This window comes from Sinocyclocheilus rhinocerous, unplaced genomic scaffold (genome assembly GCF_001515625.1).
Source record: "Sinocyclocheilus rhinocerous isolate Xijiao unplaced genomic scaffold, SAMN03320098_v1.1 scaffold1093, whole genome shotgun sequence".
In the NCBI taxonomy this organism is placed as follows: domain Eukaryota; kingdom Metazoa; phylum Chordata; class Actinopteri; order Cypriniformes; family Cyprinidae; genus Sinocyclocheilus; species Sinocyclocheilus rhinocerous.
The window spans coordinates 532,094-546,891 of NW_015626381.1; positions in this window are offsets into that span (position 1 = coordinate 532,094).

The following is a 14,798-nucleotide window of genomic DNA, read 5'->3' on the forward strand; positions in this document are numbered from 1 at the left end:
TCTATCTATCTATCTATCTATCTATCTATCTATCTATCATCTGACTATTTCTTTCTATCTTTCTATCTATCTATCATTTGACTATTTCTATCTATCTATCTATCTATCTATACATTTCTATCTATCTATCTATCTATACATTTCTATCTATCTATCTATCTATACATTTCTATCTATCTATCTATCTATACATTTCTATCTATCTATCTATCTATCTATCATCTATCTATCTATCTATCTATCTATCTATCTATCATCTATCTATCTATCTATCTATCTATCTATCCATCTATCCATGGGATAAATTACAGCATTCTGGGAAATTAAGTGTTCTTGCGTCATAAAATGAAAAATAGTCTATTAAATATAAAAATATATAAACTAAATATACATTTCTAAAGGCAGCATTTCAAACATTGATTTTTAATGTCTAAAAATTCAAAGCTAATAAAGTTTTTATCAGCAAATTTTATGTAAATAAATAAATAAATATTGTAAATAAACTACAACATTCTGGAAATTGAAGTGTTTTTGCATCATAGCCCATAAAATAAAAGTTCATTATACAGTGGGTACGGAAAGTATTCAGACCCCCTTAAATTTTTCACTCTTTGTTATATTGCAGCCATTTGCTAAAATCATTTAAGTTAATTTTTTTTTCCTCATTAATGTACACACAGCACCCCATATTGACAGAAAAACACAGAATTGTTGACATTTTTGCAGATTTATTAAAAAAGAAAAACAGAAATATCACATGGTCCTAAGTATTCAGACCCCTTGCTCAGTGGTTAATGTTAACATTAACATGACACCGCATCATTTACATAGATCATATGCATTAGGCAGACACTTTTATCCAAAGAAACTCACACTGCATGCATTCAAATACATTTGCTCAGTTCATGCACACTACAAATATTAATTCCTGTTCACAGTGAATGATTGTCTTCAATATGGGAACTTTATGCCGAGTCCCATTGAATAGTTCTGCATCTTTGTCATGTGGCTCTATTGTACCGTACGTTATTGCAAATCATCCGCACTCAAAGGATATTCACCTCCACTGTCTTGTTTTCCCTCTTTCTCTTCTCTGTCCTTGCTTTCATCTGCTTATCTTTCCATCCCTTGCTCCATTTGCGCTTCTATTCAGGCCTGTCCAGGGTCTAATCACTTTCATCATGGTTTCTATTAGAGCCACTGAATACAGAGTAATTAAAGTGGAGAACAGAGAGAGAGAGACGGACACAGAGCCAGTCATCCATGACAGACAGACAGAACAAAAGAGCTGAAGAACGAGACGCTTTACAGGCCAGAGAGAGAAAGAGAGAGAGTGCTTCTCCAGCCTGAGAATCAGACGCTTTTACACGCAGAGTAAAGGATATGAGCATGAGAGAAGTCGTGCTGTTTCTTCTGCAAATAACTTTTAAATCCTCTAGCCTAGAGGAATGCATTAAATGCATTTTTGCTCTCATTTCTGGCCTCATGCACAGTTCAGTAAGTCGTTGATTTGAATCTGTGTGATTGGCAAAGAAAGCTTTGATGAAAACAGCAGTTTTGATGTAATGGTGCAATTATGTAATTTGTAGTGTGTGAATTGAACACTGGTCACAGTCATAAGGGTCAATTTTTGTGAAATTTTTATTAATACATCATCTGAAAGCTGAATAAATAAGCTTTCCATTGATGTATGGTTTGTTAGGACAATATTTGAAAATCTGGAATCTGAGGGTGCAAAAAAATCAAAATATTGAGAAAATCATCTTTAAAGTTGTCCAAATGAAGTTCTTAGCAATGCATATTACTAATCAAAAAATAGGTTTTGATTTATTTACGGTAGGAAATTTACAAAATATCTTCAAGGAACATGATCTTTACTTAATATCCTAATGATTTTTGAAATAAAAGAAAAATTGATAATTTTGACCCATACAATATATTGTTGGCTATTGCTACAAATATACCCCAGCGACTTAAGACTGCTTTGTGCTCCAGGGGACATATATCTGCACTGTGACATCAAATATTACCAAAGTCAGCTAAGACTTTCACTAGTCTGTGTAGGTTGGTGCGTTCTGACCTGGACTGATGATCGGATCAGAGCGGCTGTAATGTTCAAATCTATCACCCTAAAGCTCAATGCGCTCCCTAAATCCAGTTGTTTTAATTTTACATCGATCAATTATTTGTTCAAGCCGAACATGCTGTGACTCACGAGCCGAGAACAATGGGAGGAACCGTGTGCGGCTCAAACATCTAACGCAGCAAATCTTCTCCTCTTTTCTTCCCCCACTCTTCATCCTCCCCGGCACAATGACAGCTCTCTCGGCGCTCTTCCACGGCTCCACAATAGGTGCTTATTTGGGAAGCACTTTGGATGGAGCTGCAGTCTTGACAGGGTGCCATTATACGGGCTGCGAGATTTAGACGCACACCCACCCAAAGACTCGCAGTCGGCAGAAAAGCACGTTCATTAAAGGCCCAAGCGCGTCACATTTGACACCCGAGTGCACTTTGAGTATAAACGCTCACGTGGTTAATAGCCGGAGTGTAAGTGTATAGATCTGACCATCCATATATAGAGAGAGAGAATGCATGTGTGAAAAATAAAAGCAGCGGCACAGATGAGTTTTGAATTATAGCTTGTTCGCCGGCCTGTCAATATCAGGCAGAAAAGCGTTTCAAGGGCTCGACTTTGTTTTGGTTCACCTCTGATTACCATCATAATCTAGCAAACGTTCTCTGCAGTCCAAACACACACACACACACACACACCCCGTCTCTGTGCTTGCCGGAGCCATATTTCAATTCTGACTTTACATCATTGCAATTCAGACTTTACATCTTGCAATTTTGACTTTAGATCTTGCAATTCTGACTTTACATCTTGCAATTCTGACTTTACATCTCAGAAATTAACTTTACATCTTGCAATTCTGACTTTACATCTTGCAATTCTGACTTTACATCTTGCAATTCTGACTTTACATCTGGCAATTCTGACTTTACATCTTACAATTCTGACTTTACATCTTGCAATTCTGAATTTTTTCACAGAATTCTGATTTCACGTCTAACAATTTTGACTTTATATCTCACATTTCTAACTTTACAGCTAACAATTGTTTTTGTTGTTGTTGTTGTTTGTTTGTTTGTTTCTACAAAATCAATTTTTTTTCAACAATTTTTTCTTCATTTTTGTCTTGAGTTTATATTTTGCAATTTTGCCTTTTTTTCTTCAGAATGCAGAGATTAAAAATTGTAATACCTTTTTTTCATTCCATGGGAGAAACAAGCTTCCATACTGTTCCCACCTTCAAACAGTAAAACACTGTAAATCATCCTCTGTTGAGCATACACCTGCAAAACAAAAGCTTGGAGTAGCACAGCGTCGATAATCTTCAGTAATTTGGTTGCATTATATCAACGAACACAGTAATGTTCCCAAACACTGCACTGAGTACTACATCCCATAATACAAAGCACTCGAGTCAACATTTAATATCGAGTGTGATAAATTAATAGGAGTCTATATCATTGTAATTTTAATATTCTTGGTGTATTTGATCTTATTAGGTATTTTTAAATATCCTATAAAAAAAAAAGTACATAATTTTTTTTGTTTTCTGATCTATTTGAATTGATTTAATATATATGTTTTTACTTTCATGAATTTTATTTGGTTTATTTTTTTATTATTTATTTTTTTATTTTTTGAGAAGGTAGTAAGAACACTATATAAAATAGTTTATAATCGAAGGCAGTGTAGTGTAAATGCAGTGCGGTCCTCTGTAAACTCTCACAACTCTTCTGCTGGATTTTGATAATTGCAGACACAAAATTGCCACCTCATTTTTCCCCCGTTTCTAATTATTGAGCTCTTCAGCGTTGACAGCTACAGGGAACTAAAAATAACACACACACACACACACGCGGTGAGCAGCTGAACATTGGTGTGCAATTACACTCCTGCAATTACGGCTCTATTGTAAAGCAGGGCATTATGGGGGATTTACTCTCATTGCAATTAAAAAAACGGGACAAATCTGCTTCCACATGCACATGCAGTTTAGATATTGTGTGTCACACTCAGGGCAGAAATACTCAGAGTTTTGACACCTGAAGTTTAATCTGTGCTTACGTAATGCTCTTGTGCATGTGATGTGCTTTTAAAACGATTTAAACAAAAACCAGCTTTAAAATAAGTTAAATCAATATGTGAGCTGAAATCATATTTATTATTTTAATTCATGCACGCAGCAACTGTCAATTTTATTTAAGAACCAAAACCTAGATATATGAGGGAATTTAAAGTGTAATTTCTTGATCCTGAAAAGTCATAGAAATTTTATAATTAATAGAAATTTACCTCAAGCTCTAAAATATTATCGCTATTTGTGAGTATAATGATTTTTTAAAATCCCAGTAATCATAAACAAATGGAAAAAGTCTTGTAATTGAAACTTAATTATAGTTAACTAAAACTACAACTATTAGAACATATTTGTTAATTGAAATTAAGCTGAAATAAAATAAAATATGCATTTTAAATGGAAAAACGAAATGAAAATGAGAAATGTTTCCTTGCCAACTAACTAAAATACGTTTGAGCTGAAGCACTAAAATTACTAACTGAAAATAATAAAAAAAACTAAAACTGAACTAGAGTAAAACTTTAAAATTAACCTAAATAGTAATATAAAAAAAAAACAACTAATAAAAATGACAAGCACATATCAAAATTACTAAAACTGTATATAAAACTAAAAACTGAAAATATCAAATTATAAATATTCAAAATGTTCATAAAAACTGTAATAGTATAGATTACCACTGATTAGTAATAAAAAGAGTAAATCCTGCAGAACATTCAGCTATTAAAACTTCTGAAATTATGGAATTGAATTTTTTTTCTAATATTTAATGTAATTATTTAAATATATTGCCAATTGCTCTAAATAAAACAAGTTTTAAAACAAATATTATTTTAGTGTAATTCAAATATCATTATAGGTTTTATTAGTAGTTTGAAATAGATTTATGTTTATGTTTATATTTTCCATTTTATTTTATTTTTAGTTACATTTTTTGTCATTTTATTATTTTGTTAAATGTCCATATAGTTTATTTTTATTTAAATTTTAGTTGTATTTATTTTAGTATGTCAGGTTAAACTATATGAAAATAAACATTTGATTTTGTTTTTTAGATTTGTATAGATTTAGTTACCTATAAAAACCCTGCCTTGGAGTCAAAAAGGTTGAGAACAGTTATTTTTTAGTTGTCATAATTCCCAGTACAATTATTAGTGTTCAGTGAAGAACTGCATAATGTTGTCACGCGATACTTTTCTCAACACAGTGTTGACATTGTTTGCATATACATTGTCCTGCATCTTCAATAAACAAGCTACAGGTAGTCCGGAGGCGTGCAGTGATTAAATGGTATTTGAGATGCTGCTAAATTACACTTCTGATCCAAAATGATATAACATAATCTGTCCATATACACACAGAGCTGCGAAAGCAGATTATTTTGAGTTAAGCTTTGACTGCTACTGTTAAATGACGCGAGGGGGAATGTCTCTATATCACACACACACACACTCACACACACTCTCACACACACACACACACACACACACTCCTACACCAACCCTACCCCTAAACCTACCCCTCACAGGAAACTGCTGCAAGTTTTTGAATTTCATAAAACACCGTTTTGTATGTTTTTTAAGCCTTTTGTTTTACGGGGACACAGGAAGTGTCCTCATAAACCATGTTTACGTTGTAGTACCCATGTCATTATACACATTTGTGTCCTCATAAACCATATATACCTGTACACTCACTCTCACACACACACACACACTTGACATTTCCCTCTCAGTGTGCTGTTAGATGACTGAGCGTTTCTGTGAGCGTGACGAAGAAAGTAGTGACCCGGTACGAATGGCCACTGCAGAGGAGTGTGTCTCACACACACACACACTCACACACACTCGCTCTCGCTCTCTGTGGAGTCTTTAGCCATCTGGCTACACGCTGAATTGTTGGGTTTTACATGAGGTCTGGACTAAACGCTGCCTCCTCTGGAGCTCAAGAGCGGGTAAAACAGTTCTGATCCACACGAGGAGAGAACTTACTAAACACATTAAACCACCAGAGATCAACCCGCTCCGATTCAATCTGTTCCAGCGAGTCTCTGGGTTCAGAACTAGTTAAACTCCATCAGCAGCATCTGTGACTGTTTACCAGCACAGAAAACTTACATGCACAAAATGATTTTCTGTGCTTATGTCAATAAATCTGTGTTATTTTCGATTCAAAAATGTTCCTTTTGTTCAAACTGAATTGTATAAGAAGGCTTTTATATGTAGCTCCGTCTGATTGGAATCTTCTTCAATCAAAACTGAAATTACCAAATTTGTTGTCTTTGGATCATTTTAAATCAGATATTCTGCAAATGGAAGATGACTCGATGTGTCATTTTTTAAAATTGTTCTTAGTTTGTTTTTTGTGATGAAACTAATTGTATTATATTACTAAAGATAATTTTGACTTGTGAGGACATTTAGATCCTCATGTGTAGCAAAACAAGTGCACACAGTAAAAAAAATGCTTTTCTAATTGTAAATCACTGTGAATGAATAGATGAACTGATGTTTAGATTTTAACATTAATTTTCTGTCTAAACATTCAGTTAACACGGAATAATTAATGATTAATTAGCTTTTTAAAATCAAAAGTCAATCAAAAATGCATAATGTTCTGGCATCATGATCATTTTCAACACATTGTGTTTGTATTAAATGTTGAAAATCGTCATTGATCATATTAACCCTTTCTGACCCTCAGACCCAGTGTCCAATCCAGTGGACATCACTTTTGAGAGAGAGTGTGTGTGTGTGTGTGTGTGTTTTAATTTGTTGTTTAAAATAATTTATTGTTGGAATGGAAAATGTTTGTGTCTGGATTTCTATCTTGTGCAACTTGAAGTGTTCATTGGGTATAGAATTGTATATTTATTTTTTTATTTATAGTGTCAGTGTAATTGGACGTGTGGTGATTGTTATTATCACTGTTTGGACTCTAAATGAGGTGTTTTTATATTTGCTGGTACGTTGTGTGTGTTGTAAGCCTGAGGAAGGTGTGCATGATTTATTTTTCTAGTTTCTATTGGAAGAGATAAGTGCAAATTAACTATTAACTGTTTAATCTGTTAAACTAAATTAGTGTTTTTTTCTGTTTTTGGCAGATGATTTTTGAGGCACATTGTTGTCCAGCAGTTTTTAATAAATCGCCGCAGGCTTTGCTTTAACAGCATAAGCCCTCTCAGGACCGTAATGTGTAATTAGATCTTAGTTAATTGCATTTGAATTTACATTTGACGCTTTTATCCAAAGTGACTTGTATTGCATTAAAGGTATATATTTGATTTTTTTAGCACCAAAACTTTTATTTAAAGTGTAATTTTATAGACCTGGAAAAAAAATTTTTATAATCCAATATGCTGTACATTTTTCTGGTTATGTCAAGCTTAACAATATTTTATCTGGTGGAAATTGCAATTTGTGAGTAAAAAAGAAATATATAAATAAATCCTAGTAATCACAAACAGATGAAAAAGTAATGTCTTTGGTAAGAAAAAGTGTAAAACTGCTTTTTATTAAAAGTTATTTTTCTAGACCTGGAAGAGAACGTTTTATAATCCAATATAAATTTTCCTTTTTTTTCCCCCTAAATTTTCTAGTTCCATCAAACTCTAAAATATTTTATTTGGTAAAAAAAAAAAAATGCTATTTTCAAGTATGTTTCATTGATAAAAAGTGAAAATGCTTCTTTTGCATTTACATTTATGCATTTAGCACACACTTTTCTCCAAAGTGACCTACATTGCATTGCAGGTATATATAGTATTTGATCAGTTCATGCATTCTCTGGGAATCGAACCCATGACTGTTTTGGAAGCTGTGAATATGTGAAGTGTGTGTGAACTGTATTGAGCTGCTCTCTCTCTGCATTGCAGTGCTGATGGCCGTTTGATAAAGAACCGGATTACTGTCAGTGTCAGTGTCAATGTCAGATTCACGCTTCTCTTGCTCAGAGCAGACGTTTAGACTGAGAAATGGAGAAAGAGACAGACTGTTAAAGACCTTGTTCCTTAAAGGAATAATCCGGGTTCAGTATGTGTGTATCGACAGAATCTGAGACGAATACGTGCCGTTATACAATCCTTTCCACTCAGTCCTCAGTTTATAAACACAAACTGAAATTTACAGTAAAAATTGGAGGGTTAAATATGAAGCTCGTCAAGTCACATTTATTTTTGTAGCACTCTTTACAATACAGCTTTACGAAAATAAACAGGAAAATAACATTGTTAATATTGCGGAATTCATCAATTATGACATTAATTCAATTTTAGCTGTGAGCAGCTCCACAGAAGACAATTATTCAGATCATTATTCAATTATTCAGATCAATTCAGTTCAGTGTTGATTCAGTCAGTTTAATGTTGATTTAGGTCAGTTAAATGTTGATTCAGTCAGATCAGTGTTGATTCAGTTCAGTTCAGTGTTGATTCAGTTCAGTTTAATGTTGATTGAGTTCAGTTTAATGTTGATTCAGTTCAGTTTAATGTTGATTCAGTCAGTTGAGTTTTGATATAGTCAGTTCAATGTTGATTCAGTTCAGTTTAATGTTGATTCAGTTCATTTAAATGTTGATTCAGTCAGTTCAATGTTGATTCAGTTCATTTTAATGTTGATTCAGTCAGTTCAATGTTGATTCAGTTCATTTGAATGTTGTTTCAGTCAGTTCAATGTTGATTCCGTTCAGTTTAATGTTAACTGAGTTCAGTTTAATGTTGATTGAGTTCAGTTTAATGTTAATTCAGTCAGTTGAGTTTTGATTTAGTCAGTTCAATGTTGATTCAGTTCAGTTCAATGTTGATTCAGTTCATTTTAATGTTGATTCAGTTCAGTTCCATGTTGATTCAGTTCATTTTAATGTTGATTCAGCCAGTTCAATGTTGATTCAGTTCAGTTCAATGTTGATTCAGTCTGTTCAGTTTTGATTCAGTTCGGTTTAATGTTGATTCGGTTTTAATGCTCTACTGAAGAAAAAAAAGTCACCTAAGTTTCTCATTTAGTAATTTTAGTGCTTCAACTTAAACTGACTAAACTGACTATATTAGTATAGTCTAATTTTTATTTAAAGTTCTTCATTTAAACTTTTTCTTTTATCTCAGCTTTATTTCAATTAACAAAAGCATTTTAATAGCCTTAGTTCACCATAGTAACCCTGGTGATTTGAATGATTTTTAAAGGCGATCCTGATTTCAGTCTTTCCCCATTCAAGAACACAGTTCAAGCGCGAGTGAACTGACTTGCCTAAAGAAACCCACAATGGTTTCAGTAGATATCATATTTCTCACAATGTGTGTGATTCAGTGCAGATAGGCAACAGCTAGTGAGAATTGGTAAATTCACATCCAACAACCGCACCACCAGCACTGGCGCCCCTCAGGGTTGCGTCCTCTCCCCACTGCTCTTCTCCCTCTACACCAACGACTGCACCTCTAAAGACCCCTCTGTCAAGCTCCTGAAGTTTGCAGATGACACTACAGTCATCGGTCTCATCAAGGACGGAGACGAGTCTGCTTACAGACAGGAGGTTAAAGAGCTGGCTGTCCGGTGCAGTCTTAACAACCTGGAGCTGAACACCCTCAAAACAGTGGAGATGATCGTGGACTTCAGGAGGAACCCCCCTGCACTCCCCCCACTCACCATCATGGACAGCACTGTGGCTGCAGTGGAGTCATTCAGATTCCTGGGCACCACCATCTCTCAGGACCTGAAGTGGGACACTCACATCGACTCCATTGTTAAAAAGGCCCAACAAAGGTTGTACTTCCTTTGCCAACTGAGGAAATTCAACCTGCCACAGGAGCTGCTGAAACAGTTCTACTCCGCCATCATTGAATCCATCCTCTGCACTTCAATAACTGTCTGGTTCAGCTCAGCTACCTGATTCTGTTAGTCCTTTCTTCATTTTACTATTCCTTTCCTCCTTTGTTTACTTTATTATTTTATTTACTTTCTGTCTTCCTTCTGACCCTCTCTTGTTTTCTTTCCTTTCTTCACTCCCTTCTTTCTTCTTTCAATTTGTGTTTTCTTTCTTTTCTTATTCCTTTCTTTATTCTATCCTTTATTCATTTTGCTTCCCTCCCTTCTTGTGTTTCTTTTGCTTCCTTGCTCTCTCCCTTTTTTTCTCATCTTTGCTGTTTTGAAAATTCCCCTCTCATACCTGCCCACAATCATTTCAGGTTGCTGATGGAAGTGTTCTGGGAAAAGACCCCCCTCTGGCTTACACACACACACACACACACACACGCACACACACACAGTGTGTAAGTGGAGGCATTTGTTGCGGCGTCTCCTGCTGTGGGCAGCATCCTGTTCACTGAAGAGTTTATCATATTTAAAAACAGATTTACACCCAAACGAGAAGCAAATTGTTTCAGTGAGATGAGAGGCAGAAACATGCAATGATTGTTCATCAGTAATTGCGGGAAAGAAAGGCTGTCGTGTCGTGAACGTCCAGCCTGTTAAAGATGAAGAGGCCGACGGGCATAAAAAGTCTGATGACTTTAAATCAGAGTCAGAAATTAATGGGAGCTTGTGGCACCAAAATGATCAAAAATACCTCACAAATTCAAGATAAAGGGGTAAAAATTGCCCCTGCACAATTAAACTAAATCATTTACAGCTGTCACGATTAAAATGAAATGTGAAAATAAGTGTCACTTCGATCTTTGCCTGTTGCATTAGATTGCTTTGTACACGTGTTTTTGCATCATTGAGCCTTTTAACCAATCACACACAGTTCTGTTGAGATTATGAACGCTATGGCTGTTCAGACTGAATTCTGCACATTAGTGAATTCTCTCATCATAAACAACAAAGTGCATATACAATGTAAATAAGAGACTAATTTCGTAGATTCAGTGATTATAACAGATTGTTTAGCATAACTTGCACTAGACTAAACTAACGTCATGGACTCAATATGATGTGATGTTTCCCCAAACACAAAAATGTTTCACACATATGTATTCTATTAAATTACATTAATAATCATTATTACAATATCACGAGCAATAATCAACAATAATGGTTTTTGCCATAATATTGCAGTCATACTCTGTAATGAGTTCCTGTTTTTAAATATATAATTTATATATAATTCTTTTATAGTTATTAGTATTAGTAAAAGTAATTGGTTAAATTTATTTGGCATCAAAGACAACACATTTAATAAGGTCATTATAAACAATGATCTGGAAAATACCCCCGGAAATCAATTGCAAGGGGCAAATATTGCCACTTAATGGAAATGTTAATTTCTGACCCTGGTTTGAATCTTGTTTCAAGAAGGATTACTGGAAACGAGATAAAAAATGCTGATTTCATTTTTAAATGATGCATGTTTTTTCTTCTTCTTGGAAGCCCATTTACGCCACGTGAGGAAAAAAACATGTTTTAGTAAGTCATAATTATGAATTTTAATGTCAAAATTCCAACACACTAATTGACATACAAAGTCAGAATTATTAGATAAAAAGTCAAAACTATGACATACTGTACTAAGTCAGAATTATGACATACTAAATTGAATTTTTTTACTTTAAAAGGCAAAATTGACATTAAATTTTTTTCCTTTTTATCTCCTAAATTAAACTTTTTAACTCGTCACTTTATCTCATAATAATGATATTTTATGCATTTTATATATAATTTTGACTTTTTTTTATCTCATGACTTTGTCATTATCAATTATGTCATAATTGATTAATTATGTCACAATTGTGACTTTTAAAGTCAAAATTTCGACTTACAAAAGCATGATTTTTTTGGAAGCTTATTTCTGCCACAAACTAAAAAAATAAAAAAAGGTAATTGTGACTTTTTATTTTACAGTTCTGATTTTTTTCCTTGCAGTTGTGAGTTTGTTGTTCACAATTCATACTTCTCTTCTCATAATTGCAAGAAACAAACTACAAATTGCAAGGAAAAAGTCAGAACTGTGAGATAGTAATGTTGCAGTTAGCTTTTTTTATTCCTTGATATCAAGTCAAAAATGACAATTATGCATGCGCTAAAGTTTCTGCCCCTGGTTTGAATCTTGTTTTAATGCTGGAAACGAGACCAAAAACGCTCATTTTCTCAGTGTGTCATTAATCAAAGAGCTGAATGGAATTACTCTAGTGTTTTTTCAGAGTAACCCTCCTGAGAATTGGCCGTTGGTTCGGGTTGAATGATCTGTCGTCTCTCATTCGCCGGGCCTTCATTCTGTCCCGCTGTCCTCCGCTGGGATGGGCCCGCGAACCTCTGCTGTCTCAACTGATCATCTGCTTAAGTGACAGCGCACACATAGCTAACCAGAGCACTGACAAACCCAAATAACTCAGCGCTGAATACTACAGATCACTGGTTTCAGAGGAAATATACGGGAGCCGTAAGAAAGAGGAAACCGTGATTGTTGAGGGGAACATCAGGACTGTGATTGTGTTCAAAGTGAGCAAAGCTGAGCTCATCTAAAGCGTTGTTATGTTAATGAGTAGACGTGAATCGTTATCCTGTCATAATTTCTATATATGGAAGGCCAATTATGCCATGTAAGAAAAAAACCATGCTTTGGTAAGTCATGATTGTGACTTTAAAAGTCACAATTATGAGATAAAAGTCAACATTATGACATAAATCATAATTATGAGATAAGTCAAAATTATGATTTAAAAAAATCTAAATTGACATACTAAGTCATAATTATAGGATTTTTTAAAAATCTAACTGAGATATAAATAGTAATTTTATTTTGCCATCATTTTGACTTAACGTCATAAATTCAACTTGATGTCATATAACCTAGTATATCATAATTTCGACTTTTCTTCTGATTTGAAAGTCAAAGTTATTACTTGCCATTGTCACTCTCAATTTCGACTTTTAAAATCTATTTCAATTTAGTAATAATTTCGACTTGATATCATAATTTCAACTTTTTATCTCGATTATGACTACATGTCAAAATTATGACACTAATTGACAAGAAGTCATAATTATGACATTGACATGCTAAGTCATAATTACGAGATAAAAAGTTTAAATTATGACATCAAGTTGAAATTATCACTAAATTGAAATAGATTTTAAAAGTCGAAATTGACATAGTAAGCCATAATTGTAGGATTTAGAAAAATCTAAATTATGATATAAATAGTCAATTTTTTGCCTTTTTATCTCATCATTTTGACTTTTAATGTCATAGATTCAACTTGATGTCATATAACCTAGTATATCCTTAAAAATTATTACTTGCCATTGTCTTGTGTCATAATTTCAACTTTTTATCTCAATTATGACTTTACATGTCAAAATTATGACACACTAATTGACAAGAAGTCATAATTATGACAGACTAAGACAAAATTGACATGCAAAGTCATAATTATGAGATAAAAAGTTTTAATTATGACATGTCAAGTCGAAATTATTACATACTAAATCGAAATTGATTTTAAAAGTCGAAATTGACATACTAAGTCATAATTATAAGATAAAAAGTTAAAATTATGATATACCAAGAAGAAATTGACATAAAAATTAGTAGGCTAATTATGAAATACTAAGTACCAGACGCCGAACTGATAACAAGGAACACTATTTATACAAATGACATGACGATGGGATGACGAGACACACCTGGGATCAATAGAACTGAAAAGGGGACACCTGGAACAGATAAGGACAGGAACGGGAAGGACCAAATATGGGCATGGAAGGCACGTGAGGAGCAAGACACACACAAAACACGGAACAAAGTCTGACATAACTCCCCCTGAAGGCCTCTAGGAGCAGGGTTAACGGACGGAAGGCCTCCAGGGTGGCGCCCGTTCCGGGACCCATGGCGGATCTGGCAGTTCGGGGCGCCATGGCGGATCTGGCATACTCTGAGGCCATGGCGGCGTAGGGAACTTTGGAGGCCATGGCGGAGCAGCCTCCGAGGCCGCGGCCCCAGCCCCCGCCTCGGCCTCTACGGCTGGAGCCCTACTACCCCCCTAAAATACTTGGGGGCGCTTACGGGCTCCGAGGCCCTCCGTGGGCCATGACAGGGGACTGGAGCCCTCCCTGGGCTTAACTGGGGATCCGAAGCCCTCCCTGGGCTTAACTGGGGATCCGGAGCCCTCCCTGGGCTCAACTGGGGATCTGGAGCCCTCCCTGGGTTTAACGGGGGATCTGGAGCCCTCCCTGGGCTCAACGGGGGATCTGGGCAGCCGGCTGGCTTGTCGTTGCGGTGACTGGCGGGCTTGAGAGAGACGCAGCCGGCGGGCTTGATTCGGGAATGGCCGGCGGGCTGGAGAATTCCATGGCCGGTGGGCTGGTTCTGGCTCGGGGCCGGATGCTCTACAGACACCGGAGGATCCCTTCCCTCCAGCTTAGTCCCGTGGTGTCTTGGTGGTCCACGGAGCGATGGTAATTGGCCCCATGCCAGAACAGTAAGTTGATGGTCATCTAAAGCCGTCGCTGTGGCGAACCCGGGCATACTCGACAAAGGGGAGATCTCTGCGGGATAGGGCTGAGAAACGTGCGGCGATTTCCATGAACGCGGGGAGAAACAGGAAAAACAAAAAGACTTTTAAAAAAACGGAAAAGAACCACGGGGAGAATCATAATTAATAATTCCTTACATTTATATAGCGCTTTTCTGGGCACTCAAAGCGCTTTACATAGA